The 23,657-nt window shown below is 43.3% G+C and overlaps 1 long non-coding RNA gene across 1 annotated transcript; it reads right to left on the reverse strand.

Annotated features, from left to right (window-relative positions):
- Nucleotides 1-9,123: 9,123 nt before the first annotated feature.
- LOC311602314 lies at nt 9,124-19,570 on the reverse strand. Its single transcript, XR_014780726.1, has 3 exons — nt 18,900-19,570; nt 13,698-13,871; nt 9,124-9,451 (listed from the first exon to the last, which is right to left on the reverse strand). It is a non-coding gene; the product is annotated as an uncharacterized lncRNA (long non-coding RNA).
- Nucleotides 19,571-23,657: the final 4,087 nt, after the last annotated feature.

Raw genomic sequence — 23,657 nt, forward strand, 5'->3', positions numbered from 1 at the left:
CTGCCAGCCTTGGTCTTGTTGGGCTCCTGAACCCTCTGGATCCTCCTATCTTCTTCCATCCCCCCCATTCTTCCAAACTACTCTCAGCACTGCACCCAGAGTCCAGCAGCGAGTCCCAGCATCTGTCCCAATCTCTCAATGGGTGGAGTCTCTCAGAGGACATCTATGTTGGGCTAATATCCAATTATAAGTGAGTATAAACCATGCATGTCTTTCTGGGTCTGGGTTACCTCACTGGGGATGGTTGTTTCTAGTTCCATCCATTTGCCTGCAAATTTCATGATGTCCTTGTTTTTAATAGCTGAGTAGTATTCCACTGTGTGAATGTAGCACAGTTTCTTTATCCATTCTTTGGTTGAGGGACATCTAGGTTGTTTCCAGATTCTGGCTATTACAAATAAAGCTGCTATGAACATAGTTGAGCAAATCTTCTTCTTGTGTGGTGGAGCATCTTCTGGGTATATGCCCAGGAGTGGTATAGCTGGGTCTTGAGGTAGCCCTATTCCCAATTTTCTGAGAAAGCAACAGATTGATTTCCAAAGTAGTTGTACAAGTTTGCACTCCCACCAGCAATGGAGGAGTGTTCCCCTTTCTCTACATCCTCACCAGCATGTGGTGTCGCTTGAGGGTTTTTTTGTTTTGGGTTGGGTTGGGATTTGGGGGTTTTGTTGTTGTTTTTTGGTTTTTGTTTGTTTGTTTGTTTGTTTGTTTTTGTTTTGTTTTTTGGTTTTTCAAGACAGGGTTTTTCTGTGTACCCCTGGCTGTCCTGGACTCGCTTTGTAGACCAGGCTGGCCTCGAACTCACAGGGATCCGCCTGCCTCTGCCTCCCGAGTGCTGGGATTAAAGGCATGCACCACCACGCCCGGCTGGTTTTTTGTTTTTTGATACAGGGTTTCTCTGTGTTATATTGGCTGTCCTGAACTCACTTTGTAGACCAGGCTGGCCTCGAACTCACAGCGATCCGCCTGCCTCTGCCTCCTGAGTGCTGGGATTAAAAGCATGGGCCACTACGCCCCTGCATCACTTGAGTTTTTTATCTTAGCCATTCTGATAGGTGTAAGATGGAATCTCAGAGTTGTTTTGAGTTGCATTTCCCTGATGGCTTAGGACATTGAGCATTTTAAGTGTTTCTCAGCCATTTGATATTCTTTTGTTGAGAATTCTCTGTTTAGCTCTGTATCCATTTTTAATAGGATAATTTGGTTTGTTGGTGTTTAATTTCTTGAATTCTTTATTTTAGATATTAGCCCTTTGTCAGATGTACAGTTGGTGATGATCATTTCCCAATCTATAGACTGTCTTTATGTTCTGTTGACAGTGTCCTTTGCCTTACAGAAGCATTTCAGTTTCATGAGGTCCCATTTAATTGTTGATCTTAGCACCTGAGCTGTTGGTGTTCTGTTCAGAAAGTTGTCTCCTGAGCCAATGAGTTCAAGGCTCTTCCCCACTTTTTCTTCTAACAGATTTAGTGTCTCTGGTTTTATGTTGAAGTGGGTTTTTTGTTTTTGTTTTGTTTTTTTAGGTTTTGTTTGTTTGTTTGTTTTTGTTTGGTTTGGTTTGGTTTTTTTCAAGACAAGGTTTCTCTGTGTATCTTTGACTGTCCTGGACTCACTTTGTAGACCAAGTTAGCCTCGAACTTAGAGCAGTCCACTTGCCTCTGCCTCCCAAGTGCTGGGATTAAAGGCTTGCGCTGCCGCCACTGCCACCACCACTACCACCACCACCACCACCTCCCCCCATCCCCCTACCCAGCTATGCTGAGGTCTTTAATCCACTTGAACTTGAACTTTAGTTTTGTGCAGGGTGATAAATATGAATCTATTTGCATTTTTCTACATGTAAACATCCACTTAGATGAACACCATTTGTTGAAGATGCTATCTTTCTTCCATTGTATGGATTTGACTTCTTTATCAAAAATCAAGTGCCCATAGGGGTGTGGGTTTTTTTTCTGGGTCTTCAATTTGATTCCATTGATCATCCAGCCTATTTCTATGCCAGCACCATGCAATTTATTACTATTGCTCTACTGAACAGCTTGAGATCAGGGATGGAGATTCCCCTGGAAGATCTTTTATTGTACAGGATTGTTTTAGCTTAGCTATTCTAAGTTTTTCATTTTTCCATAGGAAGTTGAGAATTGATCTTTCAAGGTCTGTAAACAATTGTGTAGGTATTTTGATAGGGATTGTATTGAAGCTGTAGATCGCTTTTGATAAGATGGCCATTTTTACTATGTTGATCCTCCCAATCGACGAGCATGGAAGATCTTTCCATCTTTAGTATCTTCTTCAATTTAATTCTTCAGAGACTTGAGTTGTTTTTTTTTTTTCATATAAGTCTTTGACTTGCTTGGTTAGAGTTACACCAAGATACGTAATTTTTTTTGTGGGTATTATGAAGGGTGTAGTTTTCTTAATTTCTTTCTCAGCCTGTTTGTCATTTGTATACAGGAGGGCTACTGACTTTTTTGGGGTTGATTTTGTATCCAGCCACTTTGCTGAAGGTGTTTGTCAGCTGTAGGAGTTCCCTGGTGGAATTTTGGGGGTCATTTATGTACACTATCATATCATTTGTGAATAGTGATACTTTGACTTCTCTACTTCCTCTTTTCCTATGTGGATCCCCTTGATCCCCTTTAGTGGTCTTATGGCTGTAGCTAGAACTTCAAGTACTATACTGAAGAGATATGGAGACAATGGCCAGCACTGTCTACTCCCTGATTTCAGTGGAATTTCTTTGAGTTTCTCTCTATTTAACTTGATATATATTGCCTTTACTGTGTTTAGGTAATGTGCCTTATATCCCTGGTCTCTCCAAGACTTTAAATATGAATGGGTATTGGATTTTATCAAATGCTTTTTTTAGCATCTAAGGAGATGATCATGTGGAGTTTTTTCTTTCAGTTTGTTTATATGGTGGGTTACATTGGTGCATGCCTGGGATGAAGCCTACTTGGTCATGGTGAATGATATTTTTATTTGTTCTTAGATTCTGTTTGCAAGTATTTTTTTTTTCAAGACAGGGTTTCTCTGGGTAGCCTTGACTGTCCTAGATTCACTTTGTAGACCAGGCTGGCCTCGAACTCATTTGCAAGTATTTTATTGAGTATTTTTACATCAATGTTCATAAGAGACATTGATCTGAAATTCTCTTTCTTTGTTGGGTCTGTGTGGTTTAGGTATCAAGGTGACTTTGGCCTCCTAGAATGAGTTTAGTAATGATCCTTCTGTTTCTATTTTGTGGAATAGTTTGAAGAGTTTTGGTATTAGCTCTTCTTTGAGGGTCTGATAGAATTCTGTGGGAAACCATCTGGTCCTGGGCTTGTTTTGGTTGGGATACTTTTTATGACTGATTCTAGTTCCAAGGACAATATGGGATTATTTAATTTGTTTACCTCATTTTTTTGTTTTTTTCAAGACAGGGTTTTTCTGTGTAGCCTTGGCTGTCCTGGACTCACTTTGTAGACCACGCTGGCCTTGAACTCACATCGATCCTGAGATTAAAGGAGTGTGTCACAATGCCCGGCTGATTACCTGATCTTGATTCAATTTAGTGGTATCTATCCAGAAAATTGTTCATTTTATTTAAATTTTCAAATTTTGTGGCATATCGGCTTTTGAAGTAAGACCTAATGATTCTTTGGATTTCCTTGGTGTCTGTTGTTATGGCTCCCTTTTCATTTCTGATTTTGTTATTTTTGTTTGTTTGTTTGTTTGTTTGTTTTTTAGGTTTTTCGAGACAGGGTTTCTCTATGTACCCTTGGCTGACCTGGACTTGCTTTATAGACCAGACTAGCCTTGAACTCACAGCAATCCGCCTGCCTCTGCTTCCCAAGTGCTGGGATTAAAGGTGTGCACCACTATGCCCGGCCTGATTTTGTTATTTGGATAGTGTCTCTCTGCCATTTAGTTAGTTTGGTTAAAGGTTTGTCTATCTTGTTGATTTTCTCAAAGAGCCAGCTCTTGGTTTCATTGATTCCTTGAATTTCTCTCTTTGTTTCTAATTTATTGATTTCAGCCCTGAGTTTGATTATTTCTATCCATATACTCCTCTTGAGTGTGTCTGCTTTTTTTCCTAGGGCTTCCAGATGTGCAGTTAAGTTGCTTGTATGAGATCTCTCCAATTTATTTATGAAGGCACTTAGTGCTATGAACTTTCCTCTTAGCACTGCTTTCATTGAATTCCATAAATTCAATTTGGGTATGTTGTACCTTCATTTTAATTGAATTTTAGGAAGTCTTTAATTTCTTTCTTTCCTTCTTCCCTGACCCAGTTGTCATTGAGTAGAGAGTTGTTCAGTTTCCATGATTGATTAGGTTTTTAAAATTAATTCCGTTGTTGTTTAAGTCCAGCTTTAGTCTATAGTGGTCTGATAGGATACAGGGTATTATTTCAGTCTTCTTGTATCTGTTAAGGCTTGCTTTGTGACCTACTATATGATCAGTTTTGGAGAAGGTTCCATGAGGTGCTGAGCAGAACCTTTTGTGTTTGGGTAAAAAGTTCTGTAGATATCTGTTAGGTCTATTTGATTCATGACATCTGTTAATGTCATTGTTTCTTGATTTAGCTTCTGTTTTGTTGACCTATCCTTTAGTGAAACAGGGGGTATAGAAGGTTCCCACTATTACAGTGTGGGGATTGATGTGTCATTTAAGCTTTACTAATGTTTCTTTTACAAACATGAGTGCCTTTGTATTGGGGCATAGATGTTCAGAATTGCAATGTCACTTGGTTGCATTTTCCTTTGATGAGTATGAACTGTCCTTCCTCATCTCTTTTGATTAATTCTCGGTGAAAGTCTGTTTTATTAGATATTGGAATGGCTACTCCTGCTTGCTTCTTGTGTATTTGCTTGGAAGACCTTCTCCCAGCCATTTACCTTGAGGTACTTTGTGACTGAGGTGTGATTCTTTTTTTAATTATTTTTTAAGATTTATTTATTTACTTTATTTATATGAGTGCTCTATTTTCATGTGCATCTGCAGGCCAGAGGGGACACCAGAGGGGACGGTTGTAAGCCACCGTGTAGTTGCTGGGAATTGAACTCAGGACCTCTGGAAGAGCAGACAGTACTCTTAAAAGCTGAGTCATCTCTCTAGCCCTGAGGTGTGTTTCTTTTATGCAGCAGAATGTTGGGTCTTGTTTTTGCATCCATTCTGTTAGTCTGTGTCTTTTTATTGGAGAGTTGAGACCTTTTTTTTTGAGACAGGGTTTCTCTGTGTAGCCTTTGCTGTCCTAGACTCAAACTTCCAGGGATCCTCCTGCCTCTGCCTCCCAAGTGCTGGGATTAAAGGTGTGCGCCACCACTCCTAGTCTCCATTGTATCTTCTACACCTGAGATTCTTTCTTCCATCTCTTGTATTCTGCTTGTGATGCTCCTCTTTTCTTCTCTCAGTTCTCTCTTTCTAGGCTTTCCACAGTTTGTGCTTTTATCATTGTTTCCATTTTCATTTTCAGATCTTGAACCATTTTATTGATTTCCTTCACCTAACTGTTTGCATTTTCTTGAGTTTCTTCCAGTGGTTTCTTCATTTCCTCTCTATAGGCCTCTGCCATGGCCTAAGGGCACCAATCTTTTTGGCTCTATCTTCTTGTATTTCTTTACGGAATTTATTTGTTTCTTTCACTATCATCTTCATAAGGAAAGATTCGAAGTCATTTTCTTGTGTTTCAGTTGTGTTTGAGTTTCCAGGGCTGATTGCTTTGGGATAACTGGGTTCTGTTGTTTGTGTTTTTACACTAACCTTTAACCATCTTGCTGTCTCTGGTGTTGTGTGGAAGTTTCTGGTGTCCTTCACTGCCTGGCGAGAGCAGTTCATAAGTGAGTGGCTATAGGTTGAGACACCTCACCTGCAGGGATCAGTGAATCCTTCCTTGGATCAGACAGGTGACCAGAGGTCAGACCTGGGAAATTTCCATGGACCAGCTGGGTGGCCTGAGATCAGATCTACTTGTGTTCCACACTGTGGTGTCTCCTCTAGGCAAGGAGATTCAGACACTGGTTTTGTAGCCCACAGTTCCTCCTTCTGAGACACATAATGCAGATGCTGTGTGCCCCACCAGGCATGTGGCTAGACCTTGGGGCCCGAGGCTGTGCCTACATGGTCCTGTGAACTTTCCTTGAATTGGCCAGGTGACCTGAGGTCAGATCCACTGTGTTCCAGACTGTGTGTCTCCTCTGGGCTGGAAGATCCAAACACTGCTATTTTTGTAGGCCACAGTTCCTTCTGAGACACAGAGCTCAGCTGCTTCAAGGCCTACCAGGTGTGCTGGTAAACTTTGGAGCATGTGCCTATGCCTGTGTGGACCAGCCAGGTGACCTAAGTCAGATCCACTTGTGTTCTTGACTGTGGTGTCTCCTCTGGTCTAGAAAACCCAGACACTGGTGTTTTGTAGTCTCCAGTTCAGTCTGATAACCCAGAGCACAGGTGCCACATGCATACAGGTGAGTGGCAAGTTTTTGGAGACCATAGAGGCATGCAGGGACCCAGGGACTTCTCTGTGGATTAGCTGGGTGGCCCCACCAATTCTCCACACAGTGGGTACCTCTCTCACCTAGGAATCACCAGCACTGGTGGTTTGTAGTTCTCAATTTGGTCCTTAGGTCACTATGCAGTCACTGATGTCCTGCTGAACAGGCATAGTATATGTTTGCTGCTGCCATCTTGGATCTCCTCTTTTTTTTTTGTTTTGTTTTCAAGACAAGGTTTCTATGTGTAGCCTTGGCTGCCCTGTACTCACTTTGTAGACCAAGCTGGCCTTGAACTCACAGAGATCCACCTTGCCTCTGCCTTCCTAAGTGCTGGGATCAAAGGTGTGAGCCACTGCACATAGCTAGGGTACATTTTGTTGTTGTTGTTGTTGTTGTTTGGTTGTTGTTTAGTTTCATTGGTTGTTGGTTGGTTGGTTGACTTGATGGTTTGGTTTATTTTGGCATTGTAATTTTGAATTTTTGCTGTGCTATGTATTGAGCCAAGGATTTCATGAGCTCTACCAGGAAGCTCTTAACACTTACCTCAGAAAGCTCTAGTTAAATTCAGTGTCAGTGGGAGTGGTTATGCATACCATTAAACCTAATATTCAGGAGGAAGAAGAACTAAGTTACATGACAACCAGGAGTACATAGGGAGATCCTGTCTTTTAAAAAAAAAAAGTAAGGGGCTGGAGAGATGGTTCAGAGGTTAAGAGCACTGACTGCTCTTCTAAAGGTCCTGAGTTCAATTCCCAGCAACCACATGATGGCTCACAACCATCTACAGTGAAATCTGGTGCCCTCTTCTTGCCTACAGGTGTTACACTGTATACATAATAAATAAATAAATAAATCATTTAAAAAGTAAAAAAAGAAAGAAAGAAAAAGAAAAGAAATGAAAAAGAAATTCAATGTCTTTAAATTAGGTTGTGTTTTTGAGTCAGTGTTGATCATTTGTATATTTAAGCAACTCACCCTTTTAACATCTATAAGCTCTGTCATTCTAAGTACTGGTAATGTTTCTTCTTCTTTTTTTCTTTTCTGGGCCTAGGCAGTTCTCCTAACTCAGTCTCCTCAATAACTGAGACTATAATATACCACTATACCTCTCTACCTTGTTTTTTCAGTCATCCTAGGATAAAGGCTTATCAATTTTGGAGGGGTTTGTTTTGTTTTGTTTTGTTTTGTTTTGTTTTGTTTTGTTTGAGACAGGGTTTCTCTGTGTAACAGAGCCCTGGCTGTCCTGGACTTTCTTTTTAGCCCAGGCTGGTCTCGAACTCACAGAGATCCTCCTGCCTCTGCCTCCCCTGAGTGCTGGGATTACAGGCATGCACCACCACTGCCCAGCAAAGGCTTATCAATTTTAATGGTAATTTTAAATAACTAATTTTGAAGATTTCATTAATTTATCTGAATTATTTGTCATTTTCTTTTTTTTATTTGTCATTTTCTATTGTGTCAATTTCCACTCTTGCTTTCCTTTCTTTTGTTTATTTATTTATTTATTGGTATAATTTTGCCATCATTTTTCAATTAATTTGGGAATAGCCTCACTGATTTTAAAAATGCTTATTGCCAGGATTGGTGGCGCACACCTTTAATCCCAGCACTCGGGAGGCAGAGGCAGGCGGATCTTTGTGAGTTCGAGGCCAGCCTGGTCTACAAAGCGAGTCCAGGACAGCCACAGCTATTATACAGAGAAACCCTGTCTTGAAAAAATCAAAAAATAAAATAAAATGCTGGTGGCCTAGGTGGTGATGATGCACAATGAAGTGGAAGTTTCTAGTTTCTTCATAAACTCAGTTGTATCATGTGATGTTTCTCTGGAAACTGTCTTGTGAGAGGGTGCATGGTGTTTTGCTGAAAACAGATACATGAGAGGGCTCACAATGTTTAGAGAGAATATAAATAGACAGTGGGATGACGCTTTTTGTGTTGCTGTGTCATGCAGTGCTTCACTGGTCTTTGCTGGTCTTTGCTTCACAGCGAGAAATGTTCCAGAGAACTTCTCCTGGTACTCCCAGCTGATTCTGGCTGCTTTCGCAGACTTGTGGCAATCTGGCAGAGCCTGGCTCTTTCTGCTGGATTGAGCCACCACTACAGATTCGTGTTGTTCAGTGTTTGCTATTGGACAGCACTGCTGGTATCCTGACAATGCAAAGTGGAATTGGCCCAAGGAACTACATCTAAACAGGTCCACAACCCTTTTCCTATTAACAACATTCTTTCTCCCCTACCTCTGGTCAGTGGGTTAGAAGTGAGGGTGAAGTGTTTAAGAGCGCTAAATAAAGTAGGTTTTCAAAAGTCTAAGCCTTCAGGAGGCAGAGGTAGGTGGATATCTGTGAGTTCAAGGTGAGCTACAGAACAGGCAAGGCCTTGTCTCAAAAACAACAGCAACAACAACAACAACAACAACAACAAAGCTTGTGGCTTTGAGATTTTATTTCACTATTATTTTTCTAAAATGATCCCTATTTTATGGGTATGAGTGCCTGAATGCATATATGTATACTGTATGTATGCCTAGTGCCAGAAGAGACCAAAATGTGGCATTGGCTCCCCTGAAACTGAAGTTACAAGGAGTTGTGAGCCACTATCTTAGTTTGGGTTCTATTGCTCTGAAGAGACACCATGACCAGGGCAACTCTTTTTTTTAAAGATTTATTTATTATTTGTACAATATTCTGCCCACATATGTGCCTACACACTAGAAGAGGGCACCAGATCTCATTATAGATGGTTGTGAGCCATCATGTGGTTGCTGGGAATTGAACTCAGGACCTCTGGAAGAGCAGTCAGTGCTCTCAACCTCTGAGCCATCTCTCCAGCCCCCCAGGGCAACTCTAATAAAGGAAAACATTTCATTGTGGCTCTCTCACAGTTTCAGAGGTTTAGTCCATTATCATCATGGCGGGAAGCACGGCAGTGTGCAGGCAGACATGGCGCTGGAGAAGCCAAGAGTTCTACATCTTTATCTGCAGGTAGCAAAAGGAGACTGTGTGCCACACTGGCTTACCTTTAACATAGGAGACCTCAAAGCCCCGCCCCCACAGTGCCACACCTCCTCCAACAAGGCCACACCCCCTAATAGTGCCACTCCCTATGGGCCAAGCATTCAAACACATGAGTCTATGGGGGCCATTCCTGTTCAAACCACCACAGCCACCATATAGGTTTTGGTGACCAAACAAAAGTCATGTAGAAGAAGACTTGCAACAAGTGTTCTTGATCTCTAAGCCATCTCTCCAGCACTATCTTTACATTTTTAATTAAGTATGCCTGGGTCTATATGTTGGTATGTGCATGTGAACACAGGTGCCCTCAGAAGCCAGACGCATCAGATTCTCCTAGAGCTGGAGTTAGAGGCAGTTTTGAGCCACCTGACATAGGTGCAAGGAACTGAACTCAGGTCCTCTATAACAGCGGTACGTACTCTCAACCACTGTTCCTTCTCTCCAGCCTTCTGCTTCCGTTTTTTGGTTATGTTGGCAGTGGTGGTGGTAATGGTGTGTGTGCATGTGTGCGTGTGTGTACAACTTATGGGAGTCAGTTCTTTCCACAGTGTGGGTCCTGGGGATTAAACTTGGGTCATCAGGCCTTGGTGCCAAGCATCTTTACCCTCTAGAGCAGTGGTTCGCAACCTTCCTAATGCTAAGACCCTTTAATAAATACAGTTCCTCTGCTACTTCATAACTGTAATTTTGCTACTGTTATGAATTATAAACGCCTGTGTTTACCAATGATGGCCTTGGGCAACACCTGTGAAGGATCATTTGACTCACCCCAGAGGGGTCAGGACCGACTGGTTAAGAACTGCTGCTTGTTGGTCAACAGTGGCGCACGCCTGTAATCCCAGCAATCAGGGAGGCAGAGGCAGGTGGATCAATGTGAGTTCAAGGCCAGCCTGGTCCACAAAGCAAATCCTGGACAGCATAGGATACACAGAGAAACCCTGTCTCAAAAAGCAAAAACAAAAGGCAGGAAAGCTTTTCAAAGCCAAGTGAAAGTAAACTGACAGGGGAGGGGACCCAGAAGTGGAACCCTGCCCTGCCACTTGTCTTGCTTTGTTGGCTTTTTATGCCCCACTGGGTTTAATAAGGGTGGCCTCCATGAGCACTGCTGAGGGTTATTCTCTGGAGCATGAGTTAACTTAGAATCTTTAAATTGCATATGTTACTTAGTACAATGCCAGGAATATGAAAATACTATTTACATTGTGTTGTTTAGAGAATGATAGCAAGGAAGGAAAATATAGTATATGTGGAATTAGAAAACATGTTCTCTGAGCACAGTTCCTACAGGCTGCCAGATAACTCTGTTGCATTTGCCCGTCCTTTTCTGTCTCTTTCGTTTGGATGCTGGTCAGGGCCTACATATGCTTTTTCTGCTTCTGTGGACTTCCTTGCTGTTTCTCTAAAGCTCCCCTCCTGGCCGTGTGGCTAGTGTCCACCATGTGGCTAGTGTCCACCATGTGGCTAGTGTCCACCATGTGGCTAGTGTCCACCATGTGGCTAGTGTTCACCATGTGGCTAGTGTCCGCCGTGTGGCTAGTGTCCACCATGTGGCTGATCCTCTTGTCTCTACTTCTTGAGTGTTGGGATCAAAGGTGTGTGTCACTACCTCCTAGGTACTCTAGCTTTCTTAGACATTGTTTGTTTGATTTTTTTTCATGGTATAATGCTTCCTGTTTTTAAAATGTATTTGTGTCTTTATATTTAAAACCATTTATGACTAGGCACAGTGGCTCACACCTGCAGTCCCAACACTTGAGAGGTTGAGGAAAGATGATTGCCAGGAGTCAAGGCCAGGCGAGGCTAACATGTGAGACTTGTCTCTAAAAAAGCCAAAAACAAAAACAAAAACCAACAAAACAAAACAAAACCTCCAGTGCTGAAGAGATGGCTCAGTCGTTAAGGGCACTAGCTATTCTTTCAGAGGACCAGGGCTCAATTCATTTATGTTTTGTTGGTTGGTTTTGGTTTTTTGAGACAAGGGGTCGCTCTGTGTAGCCCTGGCTGTCCTAAAACTCACTCTGTAGACCAGGCAGACCTCCAACTCACAGAGATCCTTCTGCTTCTGCCTCCTGAGTGCTGGGACTACAGGTGGTGGCCATCATGGCCCAGCCCAGGGTTCAATTCCAAGCAAACACATGGTGTCTCACAATCATCTTTAACTCCAGTCCCAAGGAATCAAATGCCTTCTTCTGGCATCTGAAGTTACCAGTGCAGCAGGTACATAGACAATCATGCAGGCAAAACACCCACACACATAAAAATAAGATCAAATACAAAATTTAAGCCAGGTATTTGACCCAGTATTTGAGAGGCAGAGGCAGAAGGATCGGTGTTACTACTCTAGAGACAGTGGGACCTAAGAGAATGCATCAGAAAAATAAGGTAGACTAAAGTCTCTTGCAATAGTCAACTTTAAAAGGCAGATGTGAACTGGACAGTGGTGGCACACGTCTTTAATCCCAGCACTCGGGAGGCAGAGGCAAGTGGATTGCTGTGAGTTCGAGGCCAGCCTAGACTACAAAGCAAGTCCAGGACAGCCAAGGCTACACAGAGAAACCCTGTCACAAAAAACAAAAACAAAAAACAAAAAAAGTGGCACTATCAATACCAATCACTTACCCAGCCAGCCAGACTCCTCCTAACATTTGTTTTGTTTTGGTTTGTTTGTTTTTTTTGGTTTTTCGAGATAGGGTTTCTCTGTGTTATCTTGGCTGTCCTGGACTCACATTGTAGACCAGGCTGGCCTGGAACAGAGATCCACCTGCCTCTGCCTCCCAAGTGCTGAGATTAAAGGTGTGCGCTACTGCGCCCAGCTAAGGCCCCAGCTTTTAATTAATTAAGTAATTAATAATGCTTTCAACTTGGATCACATGGGTGTCACCTGGAAGGAGTGAATCAGATCCCTGAGAGGGTCTTGGACTCCTTTGCCTTTCTCACTTACTTCCTCTTTCATCATAGGACCGATTCTAGTTTTCCCCATAATATAAATCCACTTGGGGCCCTGGCTAGATAGCTGTACTCTGCTTTTAGACTTCCTGCCTCCAGAATCGTGAGCCAAAAGGAACTCTATCAATTACCCAGTCTGTTACAGCAACAAAACCAGACCAAGATAAAGCCTTAGTTAAGTCACTGTCCCAGGACATGCAGGCACACAAGTTTAACCCAAGTACTTGGGAGGTGGAGTGAGGTGGATGTCTTTGAGTTTGAGGAAAGCCAAGCCTGATTTGCATAATGTGTTCCAAACTACTAGGTTAAAAAAAAAAAAAAGACGGTCTCAAACAAACAATCAAATAAAAGGTAGTCACTGTCCCTGTACCAAACACATTGGTTAGTTTGATGTCCTTTTAAATTTTATGTCAGTGAACTCCTGTGTTTAGCTTCTTTTCTGTTTTGAACTCAGCCACAATATAATAAATACCAGTAATTGTTTTCTTTTAGGTTTGGGGTATTTGTTTTGGTTGGTTGGTTGTTTTTTTGAGGCAGGGTTTCTCTGTGTAGCCCTGGCTGTCCTGGAGCTCACTCTGTAGACCAGGCTGGCCTTAAACTCACAGAGATCCTGACAGCCTTTCCCTCTCAAGTGCTGGGATTCAAGGAGTGCACCACCACCACCTGATTTTATGTGATGGTAGTAATCTGGTATTTTTTGCTTATAGGGTTGCTTTGTGGTATATTTTTTGTTCTTAAAGGTTTTGAGATTAGCCCTTTATTCCCGACGCTCCTGAGCACTGGCATTTATAGGCATGCGCCACCACTATCAGCTGGTGTTTATTTCATTGGATCAACACTTATTTAACATGGTCTCACACTGTAGCCCGAGCTGGCCTTGAACTCACTATGTAGTCTATGCTGGTTTCAAATTCACTTCAGTTCTCCTCTGTTAGCCTCCAGAGTGCTGGAATTACAAGTGTGTATTATCACACCTGACACTGCTTCTCTTTTATTATTATGTATTTTTAGGTTGCATGAGTGTTTTGCCTTGAGGGCAGGCCTGGTACCCACGGAGGTCAGAAGAAGACATTGGATGCCCTAGAACTAGAGTTACAGGTGATTGTTAGCTGCCATGTTGGTGCTGGGAACGTAACCTGGTGCTCTAACTTGGAGCCATTTCTCCAGCCCCTGACATTGTTTATCATGCCCAGGTAGTATCCTCCTGTGCAAATGTTTTCAGATTGGACAAAGAAACTGCTTTGATCAACTTGATGCATACCTTGGTGCACATGCGCATTCATTTCTCAAGGGTGTTCAATGAGATTGAGATGTCGAAGGAGGAGATGGGTGCAAATTGTGTTGCTGTGTGCCCTCCCACTAGCTTTCACAGCAGAAAAATGCCTTCTATGTATGTCCAGCCTTGGAATCCCAGCCACCTGCCGCCTGTAGCCTCCTGTAGCCTCCTGTAGCCAACAGGGGACAGAATTGTATGGAACAAAGTTTCAGTTTACAGTACAAAAACATCTAGGCAACCCAGGGTGCCAGCACATACCAAGGATGCTAAACACTAGGGAGGTAAACAGGAGGGTTGCAGCCTTCATATCAGGGCAGGCCAGAAAGTACTCAGTTTTTGGTTTTGTTTTGTTTTGTTTTTAGAGACAGGGTTTCTCTGTAAAACCTGGAACTCACTCTGTAGACCAGGTTGTCCTCGAACTCAGAGAATCCCCCTGCCTCTGCCTCCCAGTGCTGGGTTTAAAGGTGTGCACTGGGATTAAAAGTATATACTAACATCACTGAGCTAAATTTGTATTATTTTTAAGGGGTGGTGGTGATGTAGAACTGTGCTTGGATTTCCTTGGAGCTGGAGTTACAGGTAGTTGTAAGCTGTCCTATGTGGGTGCTGGGAACTGAACTCAGGTCCTCAGCACATGCTCTTAGCCACTGAATCTTTCCTCTAGCCTTGGTCCCAGTCCTTCCAGTGATAACTTTTGGCTATGCTGAGGATCAAACCCAATCCCTGGCAGGCCTGCAACTCACTTTGTAGACCAGGCTGGCCTCAAACTCACAGAGATCCACCTGACTCTGCCTCCCCTAAGTGCTGGGATTAAAGGTGTGTGCCACAACGCTGGGCAATGATATATATATTTTTTTCAAGACAGGGTTCTCTGTTTCTCTGTGCAGCCCTGGCTGTCCTGGACTCCCTCTGTAGACCAGGCTGGTCTCGAACTCACAGCGATCTGCCTGCCTCTGCCTCCCGAGGGCTGGGATTAAAAGGCGTGTGCTGCCACGCCCTGCTTTTTTTTTTTTTAAGACAGAGTCTCTCTACATAATTCTGGATGTTCTAGAACTCAATTTGTAGACCAGGCTCATCTTTTTTTTTAATATTTAATTAATTTATTCACATTACATCTCAATGGTTATCCCATCCCTTGTATCCTCCCATTCCTCCCTCCCTCCCATTTTCCCCTTGCTTCCCTCCCCTATGACTATGAATGAGGGGGATTACCTCCCCCCCGTATATGCTCATAGAGTATCAAGTCTCTTCTTGGTAACCTGCTGTCCTTCCTCTGAATGCCACCAGGCCTCCCCATCCAGGGGACATGGTCAAATATGGGGCACCAGAGTTCGTGTGAAAGTCATATCCCACTTTCCACTCAACTGTGGAGAATGTCCTGTCCATTGGGTAGATCTGGGTAGGGGTTCCAAGTTTACTGTACGGTATTGTCCTCGGCTGGTGCCATAGTTTGAGCAGAACCCCTGGGCCCTGCTCTTTCTTTCTTTTGGTTTGGGCTTTTTGTTTGTTTGAATTTTTGGTTTTTCGAGAAAGTGTTTTTCTGTGTACCCTGGCTGTCCTAGACTGTCCTTTGTAGACCAGGCTGGCCTTGAACTCATCCGCCTGCCTCTGCCTTCCAAGTGCTGGGATTAAAGGTGTGCACAACCACCGCTCAGCAGTTCTTTGACTTGGTTTTTGAGACAGAATCTTACAGTACTGCCCAGGTTGCCCTTGAATTTAAGGTTCTTGCTTTAGCCTGCTGAATGCTGTGATTACACACAGCTTTCAAATTGACCACATAAACTGGTGACTTCTGAGGGCTTGTGATGCCCCACATGGAAAATCTCTTTATCCCACACCAGCTGGAAAAAGCTGTGCCTCTGAATCAATGAGAGGCCTGCTATGAGGAGCTGGCAGCTGTGGCCTCTTTATCTTCTCTATCACTGTGCCAACACCACACACTGGCTTCTTGTAGTCATATAGTGAGCTGTCATTTCTGATAGTGGTGAACAAATTGTCCTCAAGATTCTCAAAGCTGTTCTTGGTTGTATGAAAAGAGCCAGGCAAGTCCACACTGTCCACACTGTGTCTCTAGTGATATGAAACTGAGCAGTGGGTCCCTCTGGGTGGCTGAGGAGAAATGAGCTAGATACAGAGGTGGTGAGGTAGGGAAAAAACCCTAGGGGAGCTTTCTGCATTCCTTTCTCTGTGGTAATGCTTGATAGAGACAATTTTCAAATTGTACACTTTCACCTTCTGAAGTTGACTTTATGTCATTTATACCTCTAAAAGAAGCTGTTTTTAAAGGGGACTAAGCATTGAGATTGAGACGCTTGTCTTCCGGCCTCCACAGCCGCGGTGGCAGGAGGACACACGCTGTGAGTTGACAGAGAGAGAACCACTGTCTCAAAACCCCACCCCAAATTTTTTCTTATTTTATAGGAAGGTTAATGTTATATCACCCCAATGACTGCTGAAAATAAATCCATTTTACCATCATTTTTTGTTGTTTTTTGCTTCATATAGGGTTTTGTTGTTATTGTTGTTGTTTCTTTATTTGGTTGAGTTAGGTTGGGTTGGTTTTTCAATGTAGGATTTCTCTGTGTAACAGCCCCTGGCTGTCATAAAACTCACTTTGTAGACCAGGCTGGCCTGGAACTCACAGAGATCCGCCTGTCTCTGCTGGGATTAAAGGCCTGCGCCACTACTGGTTCAAGACAGGGTCTGGCTTTCAACTACGTATACGGTGGAGGCTGACCTTGTGCCTGAGCCTCTGGAATGCCAGGGTTATGAGTGTGTCCACCACATACTTGCTTTCATTTTTAAAGAGTATTTTACTGCGTCTAGAAATCTAGGTTGACAGTTTTTCAGCACTTCTGTTATCTTCCATTAATTCTCTTGAAAAATTCGATTCTTTCCTTTCAGCTACTTTGAATAGTTTCTTGCCTTTGATGCTCAGTAGTTAAGCCATGATGTAACTAAGTGTGGTTCTCATCTTTATTTTGCTTAGTGCTTATAATCTATGCTTTGATGTGTTTTTAATCAGTTTGTGGAAATTCTCAACTAGCGCTCTGCAAATACTCTTTCTATATTTCCCTCTTGCCTTTGGCAGAATAAGCACCTTAAGTCCTGTTCATGTTGTTATCCAGCGCCCTCACTTCAAAAACTAATCCTCTGGCCAGGCTTGCTGACAACACAGTTGGAATCCAAGCTCTTGAGAGGCGGAAGATCAGGAAGGAGTTCAAGGTCATCCTTGGCTACAAAACCAGTTTTGAAGGCATCCTGAACTTCATGAGCCCGTTTCAAAACAACAACAATCCACTGCCCTGCCAGACGGGTAGCTCATGCCTAGGAGCTTGAGGCCAAATTGCTGGAGTTCAAAAATCAGCCTATGCTATATAGCAAAATCCTATGTTGACAACACCACCCTCACTGAGAGAAAGGAAAGAGAAACCCTACCCTATAGGGTTTTCAGTGTCAGACTGCTGTAAAGCACTCTACCTTGTCCACAACCAGAAGATCTTATTCTGGGGGTACAATACAATGGAAAAGCTTTTGAAAGGCCCAGGGTTTGAGCGCCTGAAGAAAAAAAAAAAAAGGCTCTAGAAGTTACTGAGATACCACCCAAATAACCAGCAAATTTATTTATGTATTTAGTTTTGGGTTTTTTTTTAGACAGGGTTTCTCTGTGTAGTCCTGGCTATCCTGAACTCACTTTGTAAACCAGGCCGGAATTAAAGGTGTGTGCCACTGCACTACCACACCCAGCTCAGATACATATAAACCAGCAAATTTCTTTTTTTTTTTAATTTTTTATAAATTATTTCATTTCTTTCATTATTTCTACATTAAGATTTTCTTTACCTTTTTATTTATTTTTTGTTTCTTTTTTAACATATACATTTATATTATTACACTTGAGTAAAATAAACTACATACAGCAAGAAGACCCGTAAGACAATCAGGAATTATATAAATGTTACAATCATAGTCATTTGGCACCCAGCAAATTTCTTGTGGTAGTTAATCTTGTCACTTCTGGAAATACCTGTGAAAGTTACTACAGTGATTCAGCTGAGGAGAGAAGACAGCTGGATGGAGGTGCTGCCATTCCATGAACTGGAGTCCTGGACTGAATAAAAAGGAGAGGGAAAGCCGGACATGGTGGTGCAGGCCTCTAATCCCAGCCCTCAGGAGGCAGAGGTGGGTGGATCTCTGTGAGTTCGAGGCCAGCCTTGTCTACAGAGCGAGTCCAGGACAGCCAAGGCTACACAGAGAAACCCTGTCTCAGAAAAACAAAAAAAAAAACCAAAACAAAACAAAACCTAGAAAAAGGGGGGGGGGGAGAGGAAGGAAGGAGGTTAGAGGGAGGGAGGGAGACAGCAGCCAGCACTAGCTGAGCAGCAGAATTTACCTCTGTGCTTCCTGGTTTGGGATTCAGGGTGACCGGCTGCTTCGTGGGCCTGCCACCACATCTTCTGTACCTTAACCATGAGCTAAGGAAAACACTGCTTCATTAAGTTGCTCTTTGTTAGGGATTTTGTGATAACAACAAAAGTAACTAATACACATTTTGTTTTCTTCCAAATTCTGTATTTCTCCCACTAAACTCTCAAATCTCTGAGGCCTGCATCATGACCTGGGCCACTGTGGTCTCCCTACTGGGAGGTGGCAGTGGCTTGTGTCACACTTGAGTTGATATGAATAGTACTCAACGATCACTTCACAAAACTAATCTTTGCTCCTCCTATCACAGATGTTAAACTTCCTTTGATTTATCCTCCTTCAAGACACGTCTGGCCCAAGTCAAAGCAGAACAACAGCAAATCAAACCTGTGTCCCTTAGTTTCTTTCTCAGTTGATTTATTCCTAGGGTTTGCTTTGCTTTGGTTGCGACAGTGTTGGGCACTCAGGCCGGTGGTAGCGCACACCTGTGATCCCGGCACTCTGGGAGGCAAGCTCACTGTGAGTTCGGGGCAGCTTGGTCTATAAAGTAAGTCTAGGACAGCCAAGGCTACACAGAAAAACCCTATTTTGAAGAGAAAAAAGAAGGAGGAGGAGGAGAAGGAGAAGAAGAAAGAGAAAGAAAGAGACAAAAAGACAGGGTTGCCAAAGCTAGCCGCAAACACTCCTGATCCTCCTGCCTCTGCTTTCTAAATGTGGATGCCACCTCTCCTGGCTTCCTCACGGTGACTATGACTGACTTACGATAACGCAGCAGCAGGGCCAGTAATGTTTGGTTTCATTTCTTTCTTCTTCTTCTTTTTTTTTTTTTTCCTTCTAAAAATCTGCACGAGCCATGCTGTGGTCGATAGGACAGCAGTGGCTGGAGCGGTCTTGAGCAAGCCCTTGTAAAAGGAAGCTAGTTTCCCAGTGTCAGCAGGGGCGGCAGTCAGTGGTGATAAGGACGGTCTGGCCCTAGAAGCAGCTGTTAATCTGCAGGAGCCAGGGAAGGGAAGCGCCGCCGCTCACTTAGAAACTGGAAGGAAAGGCTCCTATCTTTCTACCACCTTGATTCGTTTTTAAAAAATCATTTCATCAAGACTGCAGCTGTCATACTAGAAATACCCCCTCCCTGTTGTTTTTCGCAGAGAAAATTCAAGTCTGGCAAAAGCAGTGACTGGAGGCCTCCCTGTAGGGGTGAGTTTTCTGCTGAGTCACTGCTTTAATGGCCGCGGAGATAACTGACTCCCCCTCTCCCCAGCTTGTTTCTAAGGCAACCATTGAGCAAGCCAGTCAGCAAACCCGCAGGGAAGCCAGCTTCAGCTTTGGGTTAGAAGCAGCTCTGAGGCTGCCACCATGTTGCCTGCTTTCTTTTACTGCCCTAGGAAAGAGAATGCTGACGCTTAGTAGATGTAGCCATAGTGGACTCCAAAACAGTAGACATTAGCAATTAGAAAGTTAGAGAGCAGTTAGAAAGTACGTTCTTGTTCTCTGCATGTCTTCAAGGCGCGCTCTCTCTCTCCCCCTCTCTCCCTTCTCCACTCCTCTTTTAATAAATTCAAAATACCAAGTGTCAGCTGGCATAGTAGCGCACGCCTTTAATCCCAACACACAGGAGGCAGAGGCCCCCTTATCTTTGTGAGTTCAAGGCCATCCAGGTCTACATAGTCAGTTTCATAGTGAGCCTATATAGTGAAACCCTGTCTCAAAAAATATAAAAAATAAAAATAATTAGCAGGTTTCCTTGTGGCATTTTCATACATCCTTGCCTTTTTTGGCTGTTGTTTTGAGGCAAGGTTTCCTTGTCGCCCAGGCTGGCTACAAGGTCCTAGAGGTTGAGGATGACTAAAGTTCTGATTCTCCTGGCTCCTCCGGAGTGCTTTGTGCTGCCATGCCTGGTTTGTGCAGTCCTGGGGATTAAAGCAAGGGACTTGTGCAGGTACTAAGTAAGCATTTTCTGAATTGAGCTACATTTCCCCTTCATTGCCTTCACTGGCCTTTTATTACACTGGCCTTTTCCTTAGTATGCACTTTCTTCTTTAAAAAAAAAAAAAAGATTTGTTATTATGTATACAGTGTTCTGTCTGCATGTATACCTACAGGCCAGAAAAGGGCATCAGATCACATTATAGATGGTTGGGAGGCACCATGTGGTTGCTGGGAATTGAACTCAGGACCTTTGGAAGAACAGGCAGGTGAGTTCGAGGCCAGCCTGGACTACAGAGCCAGTTCGAGGACACAGAGAAACCCTGTCTCGGAAAACCAAAAAGATATTAAAAAAAGAAGGGCTCCTTCCTGTAAATTATTTTGTGATCGACATACAAGTGCTGTTGTGCGCATGCACATACACACACACACACCCCTAACTGGGAATACTACATAAACAATTTTTAAATGAAAATATGAAATGTTAGCCATGTAAATTAGTGAATTGTATAATCCTAGCATTTGGGAGGAGGAGGTGAAGGCTAGCCTCAGCTACATTAGACATGCCTCACCAAAAAGAAGACAGAAGAAACCTAAAGACTGGGCAACTTTACACCAATACACTTGAAAACCTACACTGACAAAACAGCTTTCTATGAAAATCAGGAAATTTATGACTGGTGTGGTGGTGCACACTTTTAATCCCAGCACTCCAGAGGCAGAGGCAAGTCGATCTCTGTGAATTTGAGGCCAGCCTGGTCTATAAAACTTAGGGTTTAAGACAGACAAGGCTACACAGAGAAGCTCTGTCATGAAAAATGAAGAAAAGAAAGAAACTGTAGGCTCTGTTTTTTAACAATTAAACTTTATTATACAACCTAACTAGCTTACACAAGAGGGAAAAAAAAGGTTAAAGAGAAAAAAGAGTGAACCTTCTGGTATCCGTACCATGGGACAGGTCCCTAGGTGTCTCTGGCCTGCGTGCTGGTCCAGCCTGTTCGCTGATACACGTGCGCTCAAGCCCGGTCTGAACCTGCTGAAGCTCTCTCCTCTCCGCCTTCCTGTGTCATGTGTGAAGGGCGGTCTCCTTCTCCCATTGAGGGTCGATTAGAAACACAGTAATCCAGGTGGAGTCCCCAGGTCAGCTTCCTGAATTCCAGGCCCAGGATGGCTCCACTCAGTCTATCTCAGGGAGTATCCACGGTGTGTCCAAGGGTAAAGCCCGCCAAGACTGCTTCCACCTGTGACAGAGCTTACAGTCTTTCCCACAAGAAACAAAGAAAAACTATATAAGCCTGGCATGGAGGTACCTGTAGTCTCAGCAGCCCAGAAGGCTGAAGCTGGAGGATGAATTGAATCCAGAACTTACGGTAACACTGCCAGACCCAGAATGGAGAAGAGCACTGAAGAGCAGAGAAAAAACAGAATATGGCAAAAGCAAAAAGAAAACACACACCTGTTAAAGACTTCTACACAGCCTAGGTATAGCCAAAGGGATGCGCACCTTTGTTTGCTTGCTTTTTCTGTTTTTGTTTTCCTTGAGACAGGATCTTATTCTGTATTGTAGGTAGGCTGGTCTCCAAGTCTTAGCAATTGTGCCTAAACCTGTTTAAGTGCTGGAATTCAGGCCTGAGCTTAAAGAATAGATTGTTACCTTGCATGAGGTAGCTTTCACTTAAGCAAGCTCCTTGAGAAGATATGGGTCTCTCTCATGCCTGAGAAACCCTGCACTGCATCTGCCTCTACTCCATGTCGTCAGGTAGCTTTGGACTCTAGTCTATATCTGGCTAAATTGTGGCTCTCCAGCAGAACCACTAAGATGTGCTAAAAAGGGTCCACCCGATCCCCTTCTCCCAAAATGACCATCAGAAACATCTACAGATGAAGCCAAGTAGTTAAGTTTTCTTGGACTCACATCTGAAGGCAAGATAAATCTGTTTTTGTTAGGATCCCAACTGTGGGATGAGGAACGGTCTTGTGAGAGAACAGGTGAGGTTAATCCACTAGAAGACCGACCACCTCATGCGGGAGCTTGATTGTTGCAAGCTGAAAAGATCCTGTGAACAGACTCTGGGAGAAGATATATAAATGAGCACAGAACTGGAGGCGGGGCCTTTTGGAGACTTGGGATAGTTTTGGCTGTTCATCACTGCACTTCGAAAGGCTCCTAGAGAGACCCGCTCAAGGGAAGGCTTTGGGGCTCTGGGCTCCTCTTGAGGTCCCGGTTTCTGGTTACTCCAGGTCCCAGCAGAAAAAATCCTGCTGAGAAAAACCAGGAGAATCATTCCTCAGAACTGATATCCTTATGGTTTTGTTATTGTATTCTTTAATCTTCTTTTCCTATTGTTTTGGTTAGTCGGGTTATAAGTGACGTACTCTCAGTTAATAAGTTTGTAATAAAATATATTTGTTAAGAATATTGAGCCTACACACATCCACAGGGAAAAATAACAGTTATAGTCGAGGAAATGATGCTAGGAACTACCCAGAACCTTTGAGAGGTAGGTGAGATTTTTGAGGTGAGTGAGACCTGAGGGAGGTGGGGCTTATAGCAGGAGTGCTTTGGATTGGTCCACCTAAGCCTTCTCTTTCTGGGCAAGAATTTCCTGGCTCAGATTAACACATACAGTTAGAGAGTACAGACCATTGCCCAAAGTCTTAGGTCAAATTTTGCAAGCTTTATTTTCTGTCAGGGCTATCTCCCTAAAGGAGGGTTTGAGAAGATAGATTGAACACAGGAAAAAGTAGGGTTTATATTAGCACCAAAACTGCAAGGCTAGGCAGGGTGTGGTGGTGCACTGTTTAATCTCAGCAGCAGGGAAGCAGAGGCAGGAGGATCTCTGAGTTCAAAGCCAGCCTTGTTTCTATAGTGAGTTTCAGGACAGCCAGAGCTGTATAGTGATAAATATTAGAAAAACACAATACACCAACAAAACCTAAACCAGATTGTGTTGGGAACATTTGAAATCCCAGCAGTGGAGAGTTAGAGAGTAGGAAAAGAAGTTCAAGGTCATCTTCAGATAAACATTGAGTTTAGGGTCTCCAAAACCAAAACTAGAGCAAGGAAAGCGTCTCACTGGGTTGATGCCCTGGACCTGCACTCTGACTGTGTGCACCCACACATGCACACACAAAATAAAGAAAAATAAAAATTAAAAAAATTTTTTTTTGTTTTTTCTGAGACAGGGTTTCTCTGTGTTAGACTTGGCTGTTCTGGACTCTTGTAGACCTGGCTGGCCTTAAATTTACAGAGATTCTCCTGCCTCTGCCTCCCGAGTGCTGGGATTAAAGGTGTGTACCACTGCCGCCGGCTGTAACTTTAAAATCAATAAGCCACCTTTAAGTCACAGTGCCTGATAAAGCCACCAAGGATACCTGTTGGCCAAGCAAAGCCAAAGTCAGAAGAGGGTGTCAGATCCCCTGGAGCAGGAGTTACTGAAACTGATTGTGAGCTACCATGTGCTGAGAATAGAGCCCAGGTGCTCTGCAAGAGCAGCCAGTGCTGTTAACCACTGAGCCATCTCTGCAGCCCTTATTTTAAATTTTTATATTTGTGTCTTTTCCCAGCATGGCTGTTTTTAATACAACTTTTAGGTC

Source organism: Acomys minous (genome assembly GCF_964271855.1).
Source record: "Acomys minous genome assembly, chromosome: 7".
Classification (NCBI taxonomy): Eukaryota; Metazoa; Chordata; class Mammalia; order Rodentia; family Muridae; genus Acomys; species Acomys minous.